Raw genomic sequence first — 22,229 nt, forward strand, 5'->3', positions numbered from 1 at the left:
TGTAGTGGTAATTTCCTCCATTTTCTGAAAGGCTGCAAAAAATTACTGGCTCCACAGAGCCCTTCTCTTTCAAAACTGTCATACTGTGGCTTGGTATAATCCTGGAAGGGTGCCCAGACCCACGTCCAGCTGCATCCTGTGTTTCCGTATGAGTATTTGCATATGGGCTGGTAAATGGCATGCAGCTGGTTTTATGCCAGCTCCAGCAATTGCATAACCTAACTAATTTTTTTTTTTCTGGGCTTGAAAGAGGAGTCTGTGTCCGCTGAGCTTGAAATTTCTATACAGGATATATTCAAGTATGCTCTCACATTTCCATGCCACACTGTTAACCTCTCCTGAGATACCGTGCTGACTCTTCAAAGAGGAATTTTAATTGAAATTTGTCTGAGGTGGGAAGCGCTTGTGCCTTTCCCTGGCTCTCCTGTACTGACTGTACGGTTGACATGCTGAAAATCCTCCTCCTGCGCAGAGGCCTGTGAAGTGACTCTTCTTTGGCTCCTATGAGCCCAAGGACCTTGGATTGCATTCGTCCTCCCAGCGCTGTGGCTGGGGACAGCCAGAAAGCCAAAAGAAGGCCTGTAAACTGAGGATCACGCGTGTTCCATGCAGCAATCAGGACGGCCTTCTGTATAAGTCGATGAATTTGATAAGGTCTGAGCTTCAAGTATCCCAACTCATATTTTTTCCCCTTTAACTGCTATGATTGCTACGAGGTCATTGTCAGGCCTGCTCCTTGCTTTTGCATGCACACTTAATGCAGGATTCACATCTGACGGCACATCAGGGAACCTGTCTATGCTGCTGAGCCGCCAGCCCTGTGCTAACTCTCCTCCCTCTAAAACTCTGTGATCATCATGTTTGACCACATCCATTGTGGCCTTAATTGTGCCTGTTTTCAGTGCATCTGTTATAAGGCAGTAGTGAAACAGTGGCAACAACTAAAAAGTGGGTGTTCCATAAAAAAAATCCAGAATTCAGGACAATTTTCCTTAAATTATTACTCTCAAACCAGATGCTTAGGCGAGGCAAATAAGCACATGTGAATTCATGTCAAAAAATAACCACTTTGGACAGTAGGAGTTAAAGGACCGGGTGATAATGTCCAAAGCACAAGAGACAGTTCAGGGTTAGTTCATTCACTTTTTTAATACCAGCATCTCTCTCCTCAAGTGTTGCCCAGTTCTTCTGCCTGCTCTTAAGTCTCCACCAACCCTATTTTAAAAAATGCCTCATTCTACACATTTAGCTTCTTAAAAGCCACAAACCTCTTCTTTGTTTCCATCAACATTTTGATTATAACCAACATAGCTGCAAACACTCTCCCAGCAGACCTCTTTATCTTCCCAGCTGATGAGCTATGTTGAACCTAAACTGCTCTCAGTTACGATGCAGTAGATCAGGAGCAACGCCGTGGCCTGGAGTGACATGGAAGTAAAACTGCAGCAAGATCTATGCCTTCATTAACAGAGGACTTACTCTGCTCCCAGTGGTGGCTTGTCACATGGTGGACAGTCCCTTTTCTAACCCATTTCTGCTCGATACCCAGACAACCCTGGCAGGAACAAGGGTTGTTTTCCTTGTCAGATTTGATAGCAGAATACACTTTCTCCCAGAAAAAGGATCGGTTTCCTTCCAGCATTTTACCGCTCTGCAGTTAAACTACTCCAAGCAGCTTCTGTCTGCAGGCAGCGAACATGCACAGTTTGTCCTTGTCTACACTCTAGCTAAACTGCAGCTGGCACTGATTGATGGTATTTATTTCAGTGAGATCATTTTTAATAATGTAGACAACAGGAGGGAAGAGTGAATGCCCGGACCCGCCAATTCTGCCATACTAACTGCTATCCCTTAGTACTAAGAACGTGTCTTAGTAATTTTTTGCCACAGAGCTTCGCAAATAAGAGCACATGAATAGGCCACGAGCTGCGTGGGCAAAACAAAGCAGCTATTCTCCTGTCTTCAGGGCTTGGCTCGGTAGGGCTCAAGCCTGAATCTCTGTCCCTGCACTGCCCATGGTTAGTTTTGTGGCTTTTCTTACTGTTGCTTTTGAGGTTGATGCATCTTGGATGCAATAAATAAATAAGTAATCATAAGAGATATCCTGAATGATTATTTCTCTCTCAGTCCACCGAGTACTGTGCCCCAGAACTGAGTGATTGTGTTGATAAAGAGATGGAAGTATTTATCCATTCAAATACAGAGGGAAAAACATATTCTTCTGTGTCATTATAACTCCTTATTTGGTTTTAATAGCTTCTTTTGAGTTTCAGAAGTTCTGCTCAAATTGCACAGGCAGTCAGTGTAAGGCTGCAAAAGTTATATACCTGGCTATTGCTGATCTTCAAAAGCTACAAAACATCTGCTCGTTGGCAGGAGCAATTAATTAGCAAAACTGAAAAGATGATTCCTTTTCACAAAGGCTTGGATGAAGCAGGGGAGGGGGAGATGACTCCAGGAAAGTCAAGCCTTGTGAAGGCCTGTAAGCTGTGTGCCTCTGGGCAAATTCCCAGAGCTGAAATCTCAATGAATTTAATGGTTCTTAATTCCACAGGACTTCTAATTACAGCCAAGAGAAGGTAATGAGATGTGATGTAAATGTTTAAATGAAAATAAAGAAAATAAAAAGCCTGTCAAATTTACGAGCCAGACACATCTCCCCACATGCCGAGCGCCTGGGCAGGGGCTCCGAGTCACTAACCAATTCCACAGCCTTGGTGACAGGAGAGGAAAATAAAAAGGCTCCCACACCATCCTTCCCACACCTTGTTACAGGCTGTCCCATAATGAAGCAAGCCTCTCTTTCAGTCCAACTCTGTAGGTCTGACAAACTTCGGAGGCTGTAACAAGCTGCACCCTGGAGCTTCCCTACCTTCTAAGGAAAATCTCCTTCGCATCCCAAATATCTCCGTGTGCCAGCTCCCAGTCTTCCCCTGCTTTTGGGGCTTGCTCACAGCCTCCCTGCCTGCCTCACCTTGCCCTCCAAAAGCACATGGCCACACACTGGGGGCTCTCAGCCAGGGTCATGCTGGTCCTAGAGAGCTGCAGGGAAGCAGCCTTCCTCCCCCTGCCCCACTGCAGCCTCTGCTGCAGAGCGTGTGGCACCCATGGAGGAACCGATGCCAAAGCACCCTCCCCTGTGTCACCCTGCCCATTTCTCTGAGCCTCGGAAGACAGCAGAAGCCTTGCCCTCTCACCCACAGAGAAGAGAGGTGCTTCGTTAAACGCCAGCACTGATGTCTCACCTACCCTATTAAAAGCTGTCATTTACCGGTCACAAGCTTGAACAAGTGGCCCTGTGGTCATTTGGGCAATCCCAGTGCTGCAGATCACAAGTCTGACAAGACCTGTCAGGCAAGAGGACATAGTGAAAGGGGATAACTACACCAAGCACTTCACAGGGAAGGGATGGGAAAGAGCAGTTGGGTTGAGAGCTTTGGTGTTAGCAAAATCTTTTCCAAGGTTTTAAGCCCGTTAACCACTCACTTTCATTTTTTAAACACACACAAGGATCTCACCCATTTTACACCCTTTTAGAATTAAACTCGTAGAAAAGGGTCCCATGAATGACCCATGTGTCAGATGGAAACATCCGTGTATCACTGGCATGGGACAAGCAAACAATCCCCTGAGCACCCACTATCTCTGCAGACACAAGCACCTACAGAGAAATCCTACCAGGAGCCAAGCCTGGGTTGCAACATGGTGGTGCAGCATCGCTGGCCATCCCAGCCATTCCCAGGCCATCCACTGACAGGCCTGACGGTGCACTCGCATGGCGCAGCAGCCTGCAGGACCACCTCCAGCCCTTCTGCCTTGGGGGTAACCCGGAGGGGAGGAAGGAGGTCAAAAAGGCTGCAAGAGGCACAGCCTAAAACGTGAGCTTGGTCTTCTGGGCAGTACCATTCCAACAAATCACAACCTGTGCACAAACAAAACCATCTCCTCACACACTGAAAGAGGGGAAAATCCGGAAACACTAACACCGATGAACCTCTGATGATGCACCAGAGCAAGAGGTACCACACGCAGAGGCATGTCTGAGTATTCTCTGGAAGTGACAATGCTGGTACATGTGCATTTTGGAAACAGCTAGTACTCTGGGATGAAGTGGACCAACACCCGCTTAAAACCACACTGCTAATTATGGAGTTTATTATAGGTTTGGGGCTTCTTTTTGGCTTTTTAAGGCTCCTTTTTTATGGCAAGGAGTTTTCCCACTACTGACTGTGTCAGTCTCCTGTCTCGGCACCCTTCTAACTTAATACCACTCAATGGTTCCACAAAACGCCCACTGGAGCACCGCACAGGGTGCACGCGTGTTGCCAGCTCTGCTCTGCAGTTTCTCAATGTTTGGTTGTTTTTCATTCAAAAACTGTCAGGTGCTTTGCAGCGGAGCTTAGCATTGCTAAGAACAGTAGAAGGAAGTTTTGCAACCAAGAAGCAATACTCCTCTCCCTCTTTCCAAAGGTATGATGAGGGGAAGCACATCCTTTATGATGGGGCTCGGTGCTCAGGCCCAGCACAACCAGCACAGGTCACAACCAGGTCCCAGCTGAGATTGTGCAAAGGGGGGGAAAGCATGGTCTCTACTGCATTCGTCTCTCTGATACTGTCTCTGAGGGGGTAGGCTGGACCATTGGGGAAAGCAGAGCTGGGCAAGAGCAAGAACCTGGATAAGCAAGGTCAGATCTGGCTCCTCTCTCTCCTCAAGCCCTGTGGAGCACTCTCCACATCGGCAATGTCAGCTCAGCCCCAGCAAGCTCGAGCCTTGCCCCTTCCCGTAATGTGATCAGAGGATAAAACATCCTCGACTGCCTGCCAGCACTTGTCACAAGAGGGACAAAGGACTCAGGGCTCCAGCAGGCACTCTGCGATCTCTGGATTCACACATTTACCTGTCCAGGTTGTAAAATACAGCTCCGAGCAGCTCTAAGAGTACACTCCCAGCACTGTCAGAACCCGATGGCCACTGCCACAGGGGATTAAGACTCTCTTGCACTTGCTCTTCTTCACCTGCTTCTGAGTTACAAAAGAGGTGATTTAAGTGCAGACAAGTTTAAACCTCAAGTTTCTGTTCAGAGTTGCCTAAATGTAACACAGAGATCAGAGCTGGTTCAACAGAGAAATGCAACCGCTGAGACACAAGCTGCTGCTCCCAGCAGCACTGGACACAACCACTACCACAGGCCGAGCTCTCCTGGATGCTGCCCACTCTCCCTGTACCCAACAGCATAACGGTAACTGCGCCTGATGCAGGAGCCAAATCCCCTTTGTACCTCTCTGGCAGAGCAGTCAGAAATCGAAGTCCTGGCAGCTCTTACTTGCATCTAGCTCTCAGTATGCCCTGGTGAGACTTGAGCTCGCATACTTCAAAAGGGCAGCGCCAGCAGGGCACAGCAGCACCCATACTGTATCTGAAACCTACCGTATGGCATATAGGGACTTGGAGGGTCTTAGAGGAATCTCAGCGAAGAGAAAACCAGAAAGGCACTCATGCAGTCGTTCACAAGACAGAAGGAGAACATGGTCACACGTCAAATACACAGGAGAACAACCTTCTGATGATGAAACCACCACCTATAGTTAAGGATGTAGGATTCATTCCTTTGGTGATTTTGATTCCTTTTCAGGAATAATTAATCTTTCCTAGCATATGAAATGTTTCTTGTCAGACAAGAATAAACAGAAGACTAAACACATCTCAAGGCTGAAAAAAAAATTTCACATCTTCTGTTCAGTCATGGGGCTCCTGCACATTTTCCCTTTAAACCCATAACTCAGTTTTATATTTACTTTGTTAATTAAAATTGAGATTTATTAAATTTGCAACTTAAAAATCCAATAAAGCAGAAGCCTCCATAGGCAAAAGCATTTCCCCTGGTATGGCTGTTACAGTAGGCTATCAATCAGCTATGAACACGGATACACAAATTGACTGTGTCTATCAGAAGATGATAAAACAACATCCCACTGATGTAGAAAAGTTTTGCTTATCAGCAGCCTGTGTCATTGTTCCACAAAACAGAGAGTATGTTCCATACAGACAGCTTCAAGGATGAGTTCTTTTTCCTCTGAGGTAGTCCCTGCGCTATATTATTGTTATTCCAGTAACTCCCATCTCAGAAATTAATTCAGTGCGAGCGTCCTGGATGCAGAGAAGCTGGAGTAGACAGCACTCTATACATAAGAGATACCAAAAACGTGCTGCTCTTTACCTCAGAATTTTTTCCAATGATTTTAAACGGTTCATTAATTAACCAATGTTCTTTGCTTGAGTAAAGACACTGAATTAAAAAGAAACTCTGAAAATAAACAGTGCGAACCTGCCCTGAGAGTTTTCTTGGGCTTCCCATTGCTCAGGGGTACAACAAGTGCTTGTTCAGGATGAATATATCACCCGGCTCTTTCAAAGAGCCTGTTGGGCTGGACAGGGGTCATGGCAGAAACTGGATGGGATGTTAAGAACATTTCATCTGTGCTCCTCTCTCACTGCTTGGAAAATACATAAGAAAGAGGAGTCTTTCAGTTTTAACGTTGCTATATATTTGAGGGAGGATGTACCACTTCAGAAGTTTCAGTTTGTTTGCCGATTCATTGTGTCTTTAACCTTGTGCTTACAACTCAATGAATGGCTAAAACCCCCTGTGTATGTGTCAGAGCCTTTCTAAACAAAATACCTTCAGTGTTCTTAAACAGCATTGTACTAGCAGCAGTAAAACCCAGAGTCTGCTCTAACTGTACAAATTATTACAGTAAATACTTAGGACTGAGTATGGCTTTTGTGTGGTACTCGACAGTGGTAACGTGTAACAGATTGAACTTATCATGAACCGTACCCGTTCTCCCGCGTGAAAAAATAACTTTTAGGCTTAGAGCTTTCACACTTCCCATGCAAGTGAGGTTTCTCAGCCTACAAACATGTTTTGCTGTAGCTCCCACATCTTTTCATTTATTTGCTGTGACTGTTTGTGAAAGCAGATTCCTGCTCAAGAGAAAACCCAAACATCTCAGAGACCCACGTGAAAGACCTTATGTATCACTTCACACCAGAAAGTCCATCTGGATGACCCGAAATGTCTGTCTCTGTCTATTTGACATAAGGAAGTTTCAATCACTCCACCAAGGATCAGAAATGAATGCCATGATCAGCACAACCAGTCACTATGTCCTTCAAATAACAACTAGATTTAACCCCACTGCAGTGGTTTTATCAGCACCTCCTAGCTAAACCTGACTACCAGAAATACCTATTGTGTCATTTTGATTGAAAGAGAAACTCATGTTAAAATCAAAACTTTTACAGGGATACATCAACAGGGCATCAACCTGGCTGCAAACTATTCCATACCACGTTTATATCTTCATGTATTCCCCACGCCGTGGGTCTCACACCTATTTGCACAGCAGAGGAACACACCCCTCGTACCACTTCAAATGTTCTTTACAGTATTTTGAACTTGAAATAAATATAAAATAATCTGGGTCGCTTGAAAATATTTCTACCACCACTAAAGTTTTTATTTGCTGAAATCTATCAGTGCTTGTATGTATTATTAATATATCACTTTTTAGAACAAAATGGAACTTTTAGACCAATAAACAAAGTGACCCACATAAAGGTCAATGAAATGGAACAAGGCAAATAAAAACACAAAAAACTTACGTCAATTTTAAAATAATCAAGGCCTTTAGGAAAACAAATTAATACCTGAATAACTGTCATTCCTGAAGTGCTTCTTAGCCAAGAGAACTCAGTGATTCAGCTCCCAGCCTGGCAATTAGAAATTGGCAAAGTACTTGATTGATACAACAACAGCACTTAAATTAATGAAGCAGATAACGCCTATAATCAAGGAAAAAAACCTAGAAAGGGTCTAGGTAGCGTGTTATTACACCACAAAAGAGTTGATTTGTTTTGATTTCGGTTGTGCCTTGGTATGTTTACTAAACGTGGTTCATTTTACAGGGACTTTCATCTCTTTATGCACACAGAAGCTTTCATTAAAATGCCAGCTTGGTTAATGACAAATCCCACGGACTCTGCAAGTTGACAGCATGTGAAACCTAGAGAATTTGAGTTGCCTCCCCCTAAAAGCTCTCACTGACTGTTTAGTGGCAACCAGTTTGCAGACCAGAAGTTCAGAACTGCTCAGATCTGGTGCAGATTGAAAATGAACTGATAGATTTATATGTCGAATTGGGATCTCTGGAAACAGTCCCCTTTTCTCAGTGACTCCAAATTTTGTTCTCAAATGTTTCTGACCTCTTAGCACATCCACAAACCCATGAAAGCACACAGTATTTTCTTTTATGATGGATTTTAAACCATGCCTGGTGATGCTCTAGCATGGTGCCTCTTCTCGGGGACGGGAATTTTCAGTGGACTCTTCTTGGGGAATATCTCAGGGCTTTTTACAATTGGCCTTTTGCCAGCTTCCCACAGAGAAAGCCGGACTAACTGGAAGATATATCACCAGACCCTGACACTTCATATTTCTCCATCACTGGCAGGACCATCATCAAAAGTCCATTTCCAACTCTGAAAAGAATGAAAAATCATTCTCCTAAAAAGTCTAAGCAAGTAAAAAAAAGATAGATGGATTTGATCTAATTTAAAAGTTGTTTGAGATGTAAAATGACATGAGAAGACACAAAACCCAGTTTATTTAGGACAGAAGCCTAAGGCACAGGCTTAAAAGCCCATCTTTGGTAAACGTGGGCAAGCGGTTCTTTCCACAGCTTTACCTCTGTAGGGGATTCATAGTATAGAGATAACCTTGGTACAGACATGCTGTCCTTTGCTCTAGCACCTGTCACGGCTCCACTTTCTTGTCTTGCCAAGCTCTCAAGGGGCATGCCTGCTCTCTGAAGTAGCAAATGGAAGGCATCTGTCAGAGCGCCAGAGGTTGTCATTAAAAACAAATGCAGAAATAACAAGAAAATGAAGAAGCACCTAGTGCTTGGGAACCTCTGCCAAAGCCTCTCCAGTTTAAGATGTTGCTATTGCTGTAAGAAAAGGACTAGATTAAACCCACTTATACATGCCAGTGTTGCTGCCTGTGTAGTGCTGGATCAATTCCTGGCTGTATTAATAATCTAATGCTCTGCTGTATCCAGAGAGTAAATACTGCTGCCTGAAAAAACCCCAAAACTTCATAAGCCCTACTGAAAGTACAGTGTTCAGAGGATTCAAAACCTTGCTTTTTACCAAATATGCAAACTACATGTGACACTTAAGCCTTTCAAATCAAGTGTTATGCTTTTCTTCCATTTATTTACACCTGCAAACATAAACAGCAACATGAAACCTTCCAGGAAAGAAAGTGGAAGAGAAAAGAGTAGTTTGCAGGCACTCGGAGCTTTCAAAGACTCCACAGTTCAGTTACGCAGGGAGGGGAAACCCAAAGGACTCACAATTTAACAGCTCCCCTTCCCATAATCCAGGCAGGTTACATGATCAACTCTTTGTAAGAGGAAGGAGCCATTTGGACCACATCTGCCATAAATATATAGACACGCAACAGATTCCTGTGAGCTATTTGATCTCATTTGCTGCTTCTCTTGCCACCTCTCTGCTGCCAGAAGCCCTGGCACTCAGCTAGCTTTGCCATGTTTCTCAAGCCCTCCCTCCACTCTGTACACTTCCAGCAGCGGGAGTACAGACCCGAATGACTGCAGCACCCAGCTCTACTAGCTCACACAGAAACACTACGGTGTGCAGGCTCTGTGTTTTGTGGAAGCTGCCTTTTCCTTGACCAATGCAGAGCGTTAGCCCTTAAAGGGTTGAGAGAAAATCTGAAGTCCCTGAAACACATCCCAGATGCTGGAGTCAGTAATATGGTCAATAATGAAAGACCGGGTTTCTTCTTCCCTGCCAGTAACACAGCATACTTTCAGCTCACCGTGCAAGTGCTGCCACTCCTCCTCATGTCTCTCAGCTGCAGCTCCAGAATTAAGCTCCCATTGATTCTTACCTTCTACAGACTGCTGGATCAAACACTGTACCTGCTTATTTATGACTGCAGGTTTTTAGAGTAATGAAGCAAACCAAAACAAAACTCAGAACCCATAAAACATCCTATTTGCTCCTTCATACACATTCACTTAGCAAAACTTCAGCCAGGGAAATGCAAAATCCATCCCATGTATCACAGAGACAGCATGTTTAAAACAGGACTGCTACAGCCTCAGTATTGGACACTATAAGGCTCTTTGCTTAACACTGGTTTAGGCAAGCCTGAGAGCTTTCTCATGCAGACGGCAAAAATCTGTCCATGGTATTTCTGGTGCAAAGGCCACAGAGAACAAGCTTTGGGTGAAAACAAGTACCGTAAGTCAGTTTGTAATACCACCAGCTCTTTTCAGCGTTCTTTCCATTCATAGTGCACATCGGTGAACAATGAAAGAAGAGCTGTAGGATCACCAGATGACCTCAAGAAAACACTCAAAATCTATAAAGGCTAGTTTCCACGAAGGATTTCCTTCCTCCCTCTAATATTCAGATTGAATTTTAAACTGAAGCAATTAAAACAGGCTCCTGAAACATTGGCAGAGCCAAGAATATGGGTGTTTGTATAGTCAGGAACTCACCTCCTCTTCAAAAACAAGGCCCCTCTTGGCAGGCTGCGTCACTAGGTGAGGTACAACATTTTCCTAATGTTACAGCTGACTGAAGTAAATACAGCTGATTGTAACTGGAAAGATTTTATTTTCTTGATTAATCACCGGCATAAGTAGTTATGGTTTACACGCTGATCTTATACTTTCTTTAGGACTATGCGTAAGAGAGGTAGTGACACAAGAATCCAGTAACGTATTGCAGCTCAGAAAGAGGTGAAACAGCTGATGCATTCAAGGAACCAGATGTTCTTGTAAGTGCTTGTAAAACTCGGTTGAAGCCATCTGCTCTCAGTGCTTTGCCACTTAGAAGATGTGGTGCTGCATTCTCAAGTTCCTCTCTTGATTCTAATTGGGGTTTCTATTCCTCTGAGGGTCATGGGGCGTTAAGTTTCTTCCAGAAACTGCGCTCTGGTTCAAAAGTGACATTTTCCAATGTACAATGACATTTAAATAAAAACTAACAAAGACCCCTGTCACCTTCTCATCCCCTTTGTCCCCCAGATCTGGTACCGTTGGTGAAACTGAAAGGGATAGCTAAATACCAGCCACAGACTGACTTGTGCTCCAAACTTCAAGGTCTGCTTTTGTGTTTCAGTTACAGTTGACACTTTGTGGTCTTGACACCACGAGGCTGGAAGCAATGAACTTTGGCTTCCAAAGCCCAGACAGTTATTTTAAGACCTTCTGCTCTCTGTCTAGGCTGCACTTAAACCCTTCTGGCTGCCAGGGCTGTCCGAGTGGAGGTTATTATCTCATACCAGATTCCTTTTTCACAGGGACTCCTCATGTGGTGTAACACTCCCAGGGCAGCCCTACCCTTCACCTCCCCATACGCTCGCTGAGGGTTATCACCAAATAAAAGCGTTGTGGAGATGACTGCTGCAGCTCTCTAGACTTTGGCTGCTACCTAGCCCACTGGAGGCCATCAACCTGCAGCTTTAATCAAAGCATCTTTGGAATCAGGAGAACCTGCACGCCCTTATTTTATCAGTGCTGGGGCTTTAGCATGGCTGAGGATCACATTTCAGTCTGTGGAGCTGTGCTGATTGCCAGCATTTGCCAGTTCAGCCCCACACCTTTTGCTTTGCCCTTTAAACACGTATTTTTGCCTTCCAATGCACTCACCCTTCCTCAGTGAGAGCTCACAAGTCATTGCTCAGGAAAAAGATGCTTCATCAGGATAAATGCCAACTGCCCTTTAGAGACACTTGTAATAAAGCAGCTCTCATGCCGGACATTCCCTGCATTTGTTCTGGAAGCAGGCTCTGACTCAGGGCTGCATTACACCACACCTGGTCACATTGGAGGCAGTGCTGAACACGTTACTTTTTTCAGCACGCTGTGCTCAGAACAGTGCTTTTCATTTCGGGTTTTTTCACAATTGAATGGGCTACACAAAGTAAGTGTCAACCTAATGGTTCATAAAAGCACTTTTCTGGAGAATAAATGTTCTCCACAACTGCACATGAAAAGTTCCTGCTTTGGAGGTGCACAGGCTTCATACGCAGGGTTGCACAGAAAGGCCCTTTAGAAGTTGGACTTCGCATCACGCTGCCACCTGCAAAACACTCCGCAGTCTATTTGCAAAAAGCTTCCTCCAGCCTAACTTCAAGTAAATCAGGGCAAAGACTTTTTGATACTTCTGAATCTGTATTGTGGCCTAGCAGGTTTTATTATTTGAAAAATTTTCCTACCAAAACTTTTCTGTGCCCAGTTTATGCTGGTACTTCTAGTTACAGTTTATTCCTTGTGCCTGGGCTTTTTCTTTCTGACTTTAAACATAGAAACAAGCTAAGCTTTCACTGATGCGACATTCACAGCCCTCCACAGTATTTCATGCAAAATTGAAGACCTTCTGGACTCTTTCTGAGTTGGAAAAGTTCTACCAACATGAAGCATTTTCTAGTATTCCCTGCTGCCACCCCATTTCTGTAATATCAGCCTTGCTTCCTTTGTAGATTTGTATGACAAGCCAGAACAAAACCCACAGCATGTCAGGACTAGAAGTGTTGCCCGTGTATTCAGGCCACGCTGCTGTTCCCACATGAGTGCATACTGTTCAGAAGAGTTTTGATGACATGGTGTTAGAAATAAACCAGCAGAGAGATTGCTCCTGTCAAGTAATCACAAATACCTAATTTTAGTGCTGCAGGACGTTCCAGCTCTAACGAGCCCCCAGACCAACCAGAGCGAAAGCTGGTTATAGTCTCTGCTCCTGCAGCGTTTAGGAACAAGGTGATATCTGAGGTGAACTCAACTCAGGTTGCTGGTAGAAAGGGTCTGTGCAGAGTGTCAGTTTTGGCCTCTTGACAGCCAAAACCCCTGATAAACAGCCCTTGAGAATGGTGTGTATTCCTCCCAGTTGTTGCTTTCTCTAGGAAAGTGGGTTGGAGAGTTGTGGTAAAAGTCAAAGACCTGGTAATATGAAAATGCTTTTCTTGGATGCCTTGGAATTTAGCAGAATCCTGCTAAATATTAGGAGATAGATACTTGGGTCTGATGGCCTGTCCAGGGCCTCCCCAGACTCTGAAGGCACACCATGTGCTGCAGGCCTCGGTGGAAGGGGAGATTTTACCACAACTACACAGTCTGTGGCTCACTTCTCATGGTAGAAGGCAGCACATCTGGGATGAACTCCTTACTAATTTTTTCAACGTTGTGTCACAGAGGATTCAAATCCCAGATATTATACTGATGACAAGCCACCTTGAGATGATTAATTCCTCAAATTAATTATAACACTGGGAAGAAAAAAAAAAAAAAACAATGCAGGAAACTCAAAACTCCATCCTGAACCACGAAACGGTGGAGGCAAATGAAAAATACTTACACAAACAGCAGAACAGTAAAAGCAGCTGATAAAAAGCATAATCATACCTACATCCATGTGGTTAAACAGCCAGAAGCACAACAGTCTAGATGCTCTCTCAGAAATACCAGACCAAAACAGTGAAAGATCTGATAGAGAACAGCGTAAAAAAGGAGAGATGAAATAACACCAAAAGAGAGAGTGCAAGATGTACTGCTCTTTTTTTGGCTTACTCATATGAGGTAAATTGTAAAGTAAGTTTTGCTCTTTTGTCATGGGCAGCCTGATTCTAAAATAAGCGTAACTGGGAAGGGGCATTGTATTTCTTAGCCAGGCACCCACCATGGACTGATCAGCAACCGACTCATATTCTGCACGTAGTACATCTCTGCACACTACTGCAGCACAACTAAAGAAATCGACATGCTTTTCTGGGTGCTTTACAGTGCAAACATACAGCTATAGCAAAAGAAGAGAGCTGTCTGCACAGGCAGGCACAGGTCAACACTGCCTGCCGGATCCTGCAACACGGGAACAAAACCCAGGGATGTTTACACAAACCTTCCCAAAGATTTGGCCAAAGCAATAAACCAGCACAGGAGTTTTGTGCGATGGCACTTCCAGGAACAACCAGGCTGGCCACCCCAGCCACACATATGGGTATTCTGTTAGTTTTACGACTACCAACTGTGTGTAATCACACAGGGCTCACCTGATTAAAAAGCCTTAGGAGATATGGGCTTGGTTGAAGCCCCAACAAACTTTAGTGGTGCAGCACGAGGACCAGAGCCCCAGAGGAAAGGGAGATTTTTATCCTTAGTACGTGTTTACAAGCTCTTCTGACAAATCCTGCTGCCAAAGAGTGCCAAAATAGCTGTTAATTCTATTTGCCTAATACTGTTTGCTGCACTAACTAGTTTGGCCAATGAAGTCTCTCCACTGGGCAGGACTGAATTGCTGCAGGACAGGGATAAATCTATGACTGGTGTTTTGATTTGGGATTAAATCATTAGTATTATCTGGCCTCCCTCTAGGACTCCCGTTCTTGGCAGGCCCCGGCCGCCCCGTGCCCGGGTCTGTGATGTCCGGAGGTAGAGCAGCAACTCTTTCACGGGCACCCCCTTGCCGTGGGGAAGGAGCTTGGGTGCCCTTGTGAGGTTGAGAGCTGTGCTGGTGGTGGCATGTGCCTCCGGTGGGGTCTCCCAGGCCAGACAGGTCTCGGATGAAGGGTCAGACAAAGTGTGTCCACGGGCAGGATGGGCTCACTAGCCTTGGGGCACCATCCTAGGAGAAGGACAACTCTGACTGCAAACCCGGGCAGATGGAGCTCGTTTAGCCCTGTAAGGCTCCATCATCTCAGAGAAGGACACTCTAACCAAACCTACGACCCGAGGACTTTGCTGTCACTGTCCAAGCTCGCTGGGCCCTGGCAGATGAACCTCAGGTGTAAAGGGTGGAGCCAGTTCCGCGCACGCTGCGCCTCACCTACAAAACCCACCGCACAGCCCCGAAGGGTGCACTCATCGCTTGCAGTGAGCGTGGGAAAAGCCCTTCCCAGATCTTCGCTCGCGAAGCCAAGCCATGATTATCTGGCCTACCTTCCTGAACCAGTAAGTGAAGATATGTTGTTTTAGATCAGAAAATAATCCAGCTGCAGAGCTACTACAGAGAGAAAAAATGGGAAATGGTTTTATAACCATGTTACGTGAAGACTGCAAGACCTGTTTTTGGGGGATTTGAAATTCTGAAGTCTGACTTCATCGTCTTTTAAGCTGAAAGTCAAAAATTTAAATTCCTCTGGCAAAAAGACCTCTTTCTCGGATTACTTGAAGCATTACATTTCAGCAAATGTAAATATTTCCTTTTGATTTGCCCTCAGAAAAATTTAATGTATATTACAAAGGAAAATATTCAAAGCAAAACATATTTTTAAAATGAAAAGCTGAAATAGTGCATCGTCAGAACTTTCCTGGGAGAGTCAGGAAATCCCTAAAGAAACTTCTGTTGAAACCATCACCTTTACAAAATGATTTCAGTTCTGACAGAGGCACGTATTGTCACTGCATACGGTTCGGTTGCAGCTTTGCCAAGGTCCCACACAGGCATGTCTCGTGCACTAAAAAAGTCCATAGGACAAGCCCTGAAGAGATGTATTCTTCCAGCACTTAGGCTAAAAACATTCTCTAGGGCATAATGAAGCACAGAAGAACATGTTCCCAGCTGAGAGTGGAAAAAAAAGGATAACTGTTAAAATGGGCTACTGTGAATGTATTAAGCATATTACTTAATTGGAAGAGTATTTTCTGCTCTTTGTTACTAGCTTTCAGTACTCAAAATGTCTTGCAAGAGGGCATATGAATTCTGAAATGAACAGGTTTTACATTTCCATCATGCTCAGAACTAATTTTAATTAAGATCTTGTCTCAAAATATGCAGAATCTAAAAAGAAAACATACATTACCTTGGGAAACTAAAAATACACTTCCCCAGGCAATAGCAAGGTTGTGCTGTCAGAAAGCTCCCTCCTTGCCTTGCAATCTTGACAAGAGAATATGATGATGAATGAGATATTAGCAGATGCACAAAACTAGCAAAGATGACTGAAATAAAACATTAGAGTCCACTACCTTTTCAGGCTACCATTTTGATTAGAAATGCACAAAAAGGCAAGAAATGTTTTCCTTGTCACCTTGTCAGAGAAAGGTCGTGAAAGGGCTTCCCAAGATCTTTCAGACAAGGCGTGACAGCACCGTGTGATAAATTCTTTTTTTTTCAAGGTGGTGTTCATGATATTTGCCTGCAAATTCCACATCTTTGGAAAGTTTGGCATGTTCACTCTGGGTAGATTCCAAGCCACTTGTTACAGATAATACATAACAATTTCACACAGTCAGGTTTCAAGTTTTTAAGGAGACACCGTTTTCAGAAGATTGCTACATGTCTTCATTATCCCCAAAGTGAGGAGAGGAACCGCAATAGCTGTCAGGGAATCTAAGAGATGTTCTTAATGTGATGGTACCTTTTTGGCCCTAATAACTTACAGAGTAACTTGTTCTCACTATCACTAAATTCACCCCCATTTTGACTAAAAGAACAAGATCTGCAGCGGTAGTCACCTGAGACAGCTGGAGTCACCTGAGAGACTTGGTAGTACCTCCTGTTCCCTGCCTGGGTAACTGCAACATTGCTGCCAAAGCAGGTTAATGGGTAACTCTCTCCTGGATGAATTCTGAAATGAATAATCGTTTATGCAGAAAATCAGAAAACTGTCAGAATTCATAAGCAGTTTCTGTCTCCTTCCCAGTGTAAAACAAATAACCTCACAAAGAAAATGCAATGGAAAAAATATATTTGGCACACTAAACGTGAACTGGGTACTTGTGGAAGCTTGCCAATGCCTCTGTTAAGTACCAGAATTGTCCTGCTGGGACAGACCACTGCTCTAGTCAGCCTGGTCTGTCTCTCTGCATGGCTAAAGGGCTGGTGCTTAGAGAGAGGAGGTAGCCTGGCCTCTCCTCCAGCATCCCCCACCGCCCACAGCTTTTGTTTTGGGGATGTCAGGTCCCTACTTCTCCATTTATGGACCTGTCCTCCACAAGCTGTCCAAACTCTTTTGAGTCCACTGACTGTCTCCTCGGCCTCGCAGGGCAGTGAGCCCCAGGGGTTCACTACCTTCTGTGCAAAGAAATTCTTTCAGCTCTTTCAAAACAATCTCTGACTTATTTCACTGAGCACCCCTTGCTCTAGTATCGCAGGATCTAGACTTACATCCAACTTATCGATCACTTTCTGGATTTTGCAAACCACAATCGCATTCTCTCCACAGCCTTCAACTCTTCAAAGTGGTTTCAGACTTTAGACACTCCTTATAAAGCAGTTGCTCCACGCACCTAATCATTCTAGTTGCCTTTCTCTGTACCTACCGTGTTGCTATCATTCTAGCAGAAATTAGAACTGTGAAAAATATGCTACTCTCTCTGGGAAACTTAGCAGCCGAGACCCAGCTGCAACATTATTGTGTGGGAAATTATATCTCTAACTAGCTCTTGTTTGATTAACACTAACCAATCAGAAACTGCGAGTGAACTAACTCCTGTATCCAATCATAGTGCCTTAAGAGATGCATACCGCCTGTGTGACAAGGAACATATCCAATCGCTGTGTAACCAGTTACGTGAGCAAGAATCCACTGTCTATAAATAGAGAGGTATTGTAAACAATAAATGGGTCTCACTACACACCACATTGGCGTTTGGGTGATTCGTTCCACTCCAGCTTGCGGGCTCACGGTAAAGAATATAGCATGGATTGCTACACTACCGTAATCCTCTCACAGCATTTTTGAAGTGGTTGGACCAGAACCTACATGCACTATTCTGTTTACATGTTAATCATTGCTCTGTGTGGTTCAGTTTCAACTGACTTGCCTTTGAAAAAGTAAGACACAAAGTGTATCATGGAGCATTCCTGGATTTTATCTACCAAAGCCAAGTTCTCTTTGATCTCTCAGATAGAACCCCATCTCCCAAGTTAAAATCCCAGTTGTTTCCAGCAGGCATTTGTTTTATAAACTCTTACATCTCTTCTGATTTTTTTTTTTTATTTACTTTCTTACGCATCTTTAACTGAGCAGCTTGGGACAGCATGCTACAAGAGGAGAGGAGAGGAAAGTATTTCTGAGAGCAGAATGTGTTAGTGCCCGGAGGAAGGTCTGGGACACAGACGATCCAGGTAGAGTCTTGGTATGCCACAAAATTTTCTGCACCCTTGGGCAAGCCATCCCTGTCGGAGCCTCCATTGGTACAATGGAGAGAGCAGCAAGTCTCTGACTCCCGAGGATGCTGTAAAACTACAGACATTAACAACTACTAGATCCTTTGTCAGCCAAAATTAGAACATAAAAAAGTAACAGCTGCTTCATCAGAAAAGCAGTGACCAACCTTCCTGTCTGGAAGGCTCCCATTTTAAACTGTTGTCAAATGCGTAAGGAGAACAGAGAACATTATCTTAACCTCAAATCGCAAAGTGCTCCTTTACATTCAGGCTGTGGAAAGGCTGTTCCACAGGCTACTGAGGGGCTGAAGAAATATGCTTCACTATGTACGAGGGGTGAGGAAACAAGACCAGTTTCTTGTTCTTAATGAGGCACTTCGATATCTATTTAAGAACCATTACTAATTATTTATTATTTCCATTCTGGAAGTGCACGTCACAGTGGCTCTGGGGAAGATCTTTCATCTTCCACGCTGTATATTCCTCAGGGTGCAGGGGCTTTAGTACCGAAGTGTCTTGAGACCTTGGAGCTCCCACAAGTGCAAGAGAGGTTCAGCACTAAAACAGAATTATTAAGTGGTCTTATTAACTTGCAAGTTTGCTCATTGGCTAAACAACTAATATGCACCTTGGCTCCTTGCCCTGTGAGGGATCTTGGTTTCTTCAGTTCCCTAAGAAACTGCTTTATTCATACTCACATTGTTCTGTGAAGGCAAATGTGATTGCTTTTAATATAACATTACTGTTGCAAAGTTTTGATTAAAGCTGACTACCATTACGGGAAAATCACTGATTTTTTTTTTTTAATAAGTTCATTACTTGTCTGCGTGCACAGTCTATGAAGAGTGTAACACCAAGATATTTCAGAAACTAAACACGTATTTACTCTCAGTAAAGGCTTTATTAGATTTTAAAAATCAAAGGAGAAAAAGCAGTCATCACCTTTCAAAAGCAAGTTACCCTAAAGCAGCAGATGAGATACTTTTTTCCCAGTTCCAAAAATGAGACATAACGCACCTCTTGCACTTCCAGTTAACAAGAAACATTCACTTTAACCTCCTCCACCAGAAACGCACCCAGCCTTTCACAGTTTTTCTCAAAGGCTGATTTCCACCTCAAAGCAGGCTGCAATCTGATATATGCATAAACATTTGGTTTCTGAAGATGTCCACACAACAAGTGGAGAAATGAAGGATTACTGGAGCAAGAGGTCATGAAATAAAGATAGGCAAAAAAAATTACTCTTTTTATAAAGCTGGGTTTAAATTAAGACTATTGTGTTCATAGCACTCCCCTTCTTTTTTACTTTTAACAGGTTGGAGTTTTTTATTTAGTTGAAGGTTTTGAGCTCTTTGGTTTAGGGTTGTTTTGGTTTTTTTTTAAAGAGTGATGACTCTGATATTCACACGTCAGTCCAAAAACCACAGAAACGTCCCTTGAGAATTTCAAAACTTTTTCTTCTTTAATCAAAGACAATATTCTGTAGCCACCCTCGGGGCCAGAGTTTGAAATTAATGCTTCTGTCCTTTTTTCCCAAGTTCTCACAGAAGAAATGAACCAACACTCCTAACAGTGTAAATCTAAAATGTTTTTATTAGTATTATTTTCATGTCTACAAAAGAAAAAAAGTCCTATATTGATGTAATCATTAAATAAAAACTGTTGAGCTTGCAATTGGTGGCTTAAAACAGAATTTGGAGACACAGGGATGACCTTCAGGCAGGTAGTAGAAGAGTATTCGTTTAAGAAACAAAAATTGCTCATACAATTTGTGTGTTATTTATAAAATTATTGACTTGTCAGCCTGTAATTAAATCCTACTGTTTTGATTGTTTTAACTTTGCTGCTGTATACACAAAACCCTCTGCTGCTTTTTCAGAAAATTAAGAGTAATCACAAACAAAAATTAAAAAGAAACCCTAGAGGAAAGAAAAACTATCCAAACTAAAAAAAAAAAAAAAAAAAAAAAGGGGGAGAGGGGGAAAAAAAAAAGGACATTTTCTGTTAAAAGCCCAAAGCTAAACCACCACAGCATGTTTGTTGTAGCTCAGTACAAGTACCTGCTGTATCAGTAAAAGCTCAATGCTCCAGGAATTCACGTGCTGCTCTAGCAGTATTCACCCATGCTATTACATCGAGGGAAAAGAAAAAGGACATTTTCTGTTAAAAGCCCAAAGCTAAACCACCACAGCATGTTTGTTGTAGCTCAGTACAAGTACCTGCTGTATCAGTAAAAGCTCAATGCTCCAGGAATTCACGTGCTGCTCTAGCAGTATTCACCCATGCTATTACATCGTAAGGAGGAATTATTAGATCTAGGGCCAAGCAAAGCTCCTTCCAAATGAAAAATCTCACTACTGCTCCTTCAATTCCTTACCAGATCCTTACTAGCAGTGCACATGAAATACGCTGTGCACACCATAGTAGCACATTCACATGGAGCACGCCTGGCTCCTGCTCCAGTGCTGATAAGTCTGGATGCTGAGAAGAGCTGGAGGCTGCACGGCCAGAACCTTTGCCTGACCCAGAGGGTGGCCCTTAGAAGGAAAAAAACCTCTGCAGTAGGTCATTGGACCACATATTTCAGTAGTGCAGTCAGAACTGAGTAAGGCAAGACAGCAAATGCGTAGGCTCTGGACGCACTCTGCCGACCACGAGCGGCACCTCACCGGCACGGCTCTCCTATGCCATCCCACCCAGCACAGCTCTACTGTTCACTGGAAAAAGCTTCATCAAAAATGGTCACTGCCTCCCAAAGCAGGGATGTGATGTCACAGTACTTGAAATTACTGGTCCAAGGATTAAAAAAAAAAGAAAACTGTAATTGAGTTCTATGCAGATAATCCATTTTAGCTAGCAGTGGCAGAGAACAGAAACACTTTGGGAAAGCACTAGCTCACGACTGATCTGCATCACTCACTTTCATTTTTTTCATTATTCAGCAGCTTCCCAAGTACTTTGTTCCCTCAACCTGCTGTTGACAGAAGACACTTCTCATACACAGTATCCATGTTAAGAAAAATCCACAGCTCTTGGAATGGACTGCTCTTTTCTTGAACGACTCTGACCCTTCCAAATGAAACTGCCCACCTCTCCTTCCCGCCTGCTCCATATAACCCTCAGCACTTAACCTTTGTCCAAACCGGGGTGGATTCTGCTCCGAGCCATGCAACTGAATTTCTGCAGTCAGTGAATCTCAGCAGCGGCGTGGCCCGAGTACAGCAGCAACACAGCTGCTCACAGTGTCTGTGGAAACACCACACTGCAGGAGGTATCCCGGCATGAAAAGCTACCAAATGACAGACTTCAGGAGACACAGCTCACTGCCATCAAGGCAAAGGGGCAGTGCTGTAAGACTGGGGAGCCACAATTCCAACAACGTTCTTTGTAAGTGCTCATTAACTGGGATGTACTGGGAAAGGACAGTAACCTTAAGAGACAGACGGCAGAGCACAATGACCTCTCAGCAGTGCTAGAGCCTCGTGTGGTCTACAGCAGGGAGATCACTTTTTTTTTTTTAATTCCCCGAAAGGAATGCAGTACCGATAACTGTAACTCACAATCAAAGGAAGCAAACTCTCTGCAAAAGTAGGAATCTCACAGACATAATGATTTCAACTACACACATTTTCTTCCGTCATACCCAGGTGGTAGGGAAGCGTTGTACCATACACCCCGAAACGGTCCACTTCTCTGACAAGGACTAGCTGAAGTAACAGCCGGCTCTCCTGTGTTGACAAAGCTCACAGCACTATTCCTATCACAGAGCCAGCATCTTGATTTTCTGGTGTACACTATGGCCTTGTGAGGCTGGCTAGTTTCTTGTTTTGTGTTTCTTAACCATGTTTTCAAAAAGTCTTTTTGACAAAAACATTTATTCTGGAGAAGAAGCCACCATGAACACTGATATTCTAGGTGTCACAATTTAGAAAATCACACTTTTGTAACCATTCCTTTAAATAAGAAAGCTCAAGGAAAGAGGTGCTGCAGCCCACGGTGTACAGCAATATCACAATACAATTCA

This window comes from Buceros rhinoceros, unplaced genomic scaffold (genome assembly GCF_000710305.1).
Source record: "Buceros rhinoceros silvestris isolate BGI_N320 unplaced genomic scaffold, ASM71030v1 scaffold10498, whole genome shotgun sequence".
Taxonomy (NCBI): Eukaryota; Metazoa; Chordata; class Aves; order Bucerotiformes; family Bucerotidae; genus Buceros; species Buceros rhinoceros.